Raw genomic sequence first — 4,671 nt, forward strand, 5'->3', positions numbered from 1 at the left:
TGTATCAATCAAACATGTCTAGGAAATTAGAATTCCTATAATTATAAGAGGGCATAATTACAATCCTAGTAATTACAAGAGAGTGTAATTACTACTTTCACCTTATTACTCTATAGTGTTCAAACGCATCCTAAATCTTTAAAAATTTAAATTTATTTATTTATTTATTTTGTTTTTATTTGATTATCACATTTTTATTTCTATAGTTGTATACTTGTATTTTTCTTTTTTTTTCTTTTTACAAATATTTATTTATATATTATATATATTAGGTAAATTACACTAGAGGTCACCCTAAAATAGTGTTATTCTTATTTTGGTCACTTTAATTTTTTTTGTTGATTTAGTCACCATCGTTAGAAAAATTAACCAAAATGGTCACCCAATTGTTAAACCTTAACGGATGACTGGACTTGCAAAAAAAGAAAAAAAATATTCTTTTAGTCCCTTTAAAAATTACAAAAATAATAAGCTAATCTCTTAAATCTCTATAAAAAAAACTCATTAAATAACATAAAAAATGCTAGGTCTAGCCTTTGATATGCTTACTCCACCGTCTTCCCCCACTATCTCCTTCGCTTCCTCCTCTGATCTTGACAATAAGGTAAATTCCTTAATTACCCATGTTTACCCCTTTATTTATTTTCCATATAAATAGTTTAGTTGCACTAGTTTTTCAAATGCACCATAATTATTCATGTTTTCTCATGTATTTATTTTCCAACCAAAGTCAACGGTGACATCAACGTTGGAGGAAAACGAAGGTATTGAATGATATCTTTTAAGGCCTAAGCATAAAAAATTAAAAACTTTGTAGGTATAGCAATGATGTTAACTAAAAATTTGTAATTTTTAAAGGGACTAAAGAATTCTGTTTCCTTTTGCAGGTCCAATTAGCAATTCATTAAGGTTTTAACGGTTGAGTGATCATTTTGGTCAATTTTTCTAACGGTAGTAACTAAATTGACAAAAAAAAAAAGAGTTAGAGTTATCAAAATAGGAATGGCGCTTTTTTAGAGTGACCTTTGGTGTAGTTTCCCCTATATATTATACATAATATTAGTTTGCATACCCGTGTGATGCACGAGTTTATTATATTTATTTGTTAAAATATATTAAATCTTTTATTTAAAATATATTTAAAATTGTAATGTTTGAAAAAAATATGTTTAAAATTAAATAATCATTGTTGAAATAATTTATTTTAGCATTGGTTCAAATTTCTTTATAATTTAATATAAATGAATCAATACATTATAGTTTTTAGGTATAATGACAAATTTAACTCTTATCATTTACATCTTTTCTCAATTTGACCCTTATGCTTTTTTTTTAATCTAAATTGGGCCTTCAAATTTTTAAAAGAGTCGAACTTGACCATCAATCTTTCCAAAAGAGTCGAATTATTATTTTTAATGAAAATACTAACTAAAATGTTAAAATTTTAAACATGACAGTAACATGGAAATAAAATGTACTTCATGCTAATTTTATGATTTTTGTCTTTTTGAATATTTTAAAATAATTTTTAATTTAGAATATAAGATAAATAGTGTTATGTCAACATTAAGTATATATGAACTGCCACAGGGTTACCATGTTAACATTGTTTAAAAATTAATGTTTTAGTTAGCATTTCCATTAAAAAATGATTTGACTTTTTTGAAAGATTAAGGGTCAAATTTAGCTCAAAAAAGAATAAAAGTCAAATTGACAAAGATGGAAATATTGAGGGCTAAAATTTTCATTATGTCTAGTTTTTATGATATATGTGCTGTATGTGAATCATTTAAAAAACATAAAATATTAATAAATAACAATTTTATGAAAAATAGTTTAGTTTGTAAAAAATAAATTAAAGTACGGAACTTGTAAAAATTAAGATCTAAACCACAAGGACCTAATTATAAAAATAAAATTAAACTTAGGTATTAGAGATAAAATAATTTAAGACTTCAAATTAGAGATAAAATTGAAGAAATGAAAATGTGTAGGAATTAAAACAAAATTAAACTAAATAAGTTAAAATTTTAAATAAGTGAAGTGATATTTTAAAATGGAATTACAATAAAATAAAAATAAACTTAAAAGTAAAATTAAATATAGAATCACCTAAAAATAAATATATGAAAGACAAAAATAGCTTATTTATATAATTCAAAAGGTGAAGACAAAAATAATTTATTTATATAATTCAAAAGGTGAAAATCATCTTTATCATGTAATATACCCGCGTTATAAAGGATCAAATAAAAAAAAGTATGATTGTCGATCGAGGTTTAGCTCGATTGGCATTGACATTGTTACCAGTGTAGGAGAATATGGGTTCGAGCATGCTGAGGTGCATTTATCATCCTATTTAAAGGTTGGGATGAGTTATGAGAAGTTCTAAGCTTTGTATAAAAAAATATGGTTACAAAAAAAGTAGCACACATAATTTCATAATAATAGGGTGTTAAGTGTCAATATTCAATATTCAATATATCATAAACACCTAAATATTATGATACATAATTAAATCTGAGCCTTAATTGAGCTTACAAAAGTTCTTTTGTTCAGCCGAGCATGAGTTAGGACAAAATGCAAAGTTTTCAAAGTTTCTAGATCAGGTATCGATGTCAAACATAAAGTACCAATACTTCTTTCAAGGTATCGATACCTTACCTTTGTATCAATACCATTTTGAGGTTTGGTATTTGAAAATTTTGAAAAAAAGACACTAAGTGCCGATACCTCTTAGCCAAAATGGTAAAAAATCACTTGTTGGTACCTTTTTCATACTAAAACAACTTTATTATCCAAATGGCGCTTAAAAGCACACTCAAACCTGCACAAAACATACTAATATACATGTTAAAAGATGACAATTCTAACTGCCCATTCCAACATGCCACACTTTGGCAGCAAATCAAGCCAATTCAATTTGATTAAACTTAATCTATCAATCATTTCCTTCAACCATTCCATACCACCATCTACCATATCAATTCATCAAGAAAATTTTGTCATTCAAATACCATATTTATAGCTTATTACCTTACCAACAAGGCACTAATCAATCATGTCGCAAAAGATATAAAACATGCATTCATTTATCACACTCAATCATATAGCAATTTCATGGATATGTATCATATCTTAGTAATTCATATGCAATCCATATATATATACCATTCTCTACTTCAAATATGCACTTCAATGTCTTAATCATATTATTCCTAAGAATTATTCAAGCTATCTAATTATGCATTTCATGCTAGTTTTACACATTAATATCATATCCCTAATTGGCTATCAACAATGCATCCATTCATAAATAAGAGCGTATAAGCAAGGATTTGTACAACATTATAGTCATTTGATCAAATATACATCTTAAAATACCAACTCCAAATGTCATATGAACTTAAAAGCAAACCAAAATTTGACTCATCTAGGTACGTGACACTTTAGATACAAAAAAGAAAAAAGCATACAAACTTTACTGATTCGGGGATCAATTTCTGGATGCTAGAACTTTGCTCGAAATATTAAGAATCTATTATACCTGCACATAGGAAAAACAAACTGCACGCTGAGCAATACGCTCAGTAGTAAATCTATAATTCAAGACAATTATAATAAGATTATGCAAATGCACACAATGAATAAATATTCAAATTCATGCATAGCATTATAAGTAATTCCGAGTCTTATAGTTTTTCTCAGTCGTAATCGCCCTTTTTAGGCTCGTTTTTCAATACATTTTGCATATACACTTTATAAGTATAACATTCTTCACATTCGTTGGACAATTTTTTTGTTTATAACTCTATTAACCAACACATCACAATTCAATAACTTATATAACATAGTTCAACACAACCCCATTCCAATTATCAAATATCAAGTAAATTCTAAATTTTGTACTTTATTCAATTTAGTCTTTGTCTCGAAAATCAATCTTAAATACACCAAATCAGTTCCAATAGTCATCAATTACTTACTTCAACAACATTTGATGTGAAATGACATGAAAATACAGTAATTAAATAGGTTTCGAATCATAGAAATACAAACTGAAAGCTCGCGTCAGTCGTCGTTGACTCTCACCTTTCTTTTCCCTTTCGACGATCCTGTGTCGTTTTTAGCAATGGAAGGACTAAAGTTGGAATGTTTCAAACCCTTTTATTTCTTCAAGTTTCGGCAATAGAGAAAAAGATGAAGAAAAATAAAGGTGACATCCTTAACTTTTGGTTTGTATACTTTTAATTAAAACATAATTAATCATAATTATTTAATTAACCTTTAATTAAGTAAAAATTAATTACCATTAATAAGCTAGTAGACTTTAATGTCATTCCATCACCGTTTGACATTTTAAAATGGGTTCAATTGCTTAATTGGTCCCCAGTTAATTAAAAATTCATAGTAATATGAAAACCTATTCAAGATTGAATACGTAGAATATGAGAGTATGTGATGTTTTCATGAGGGGGAGTAAATACGCATTGCACTCCTTTTCCCTTAACCGATGTTTTTTCCTATTAGGTATTCTTGGTATGGTTTTTAACGAGGTGACATATTATGCGTATTACAGATATATGTACTTTTTTTTTCCTTCACTATGAATTTTTTCCCCATAGGGTTTTTATCTTAGTAAGATTTTAGCGAGACACATTATTTACCAAT

The sequence above is a fragment of the Gossypium raimondii genome, chromosome 11, assembly GCF_025698545.1.
Source record: "Gossypium raimondii isolate GPD5lz chromosome 11, ASM2569854v1, whole genome shotgun sequence".
NCBI classification, from domain to species: Eukaryota; Viridiplantae; Streptophyta; class Magnoliopsida; order Malvales; family Malvaceae; genus Gossypium; species Gossypium raimondii.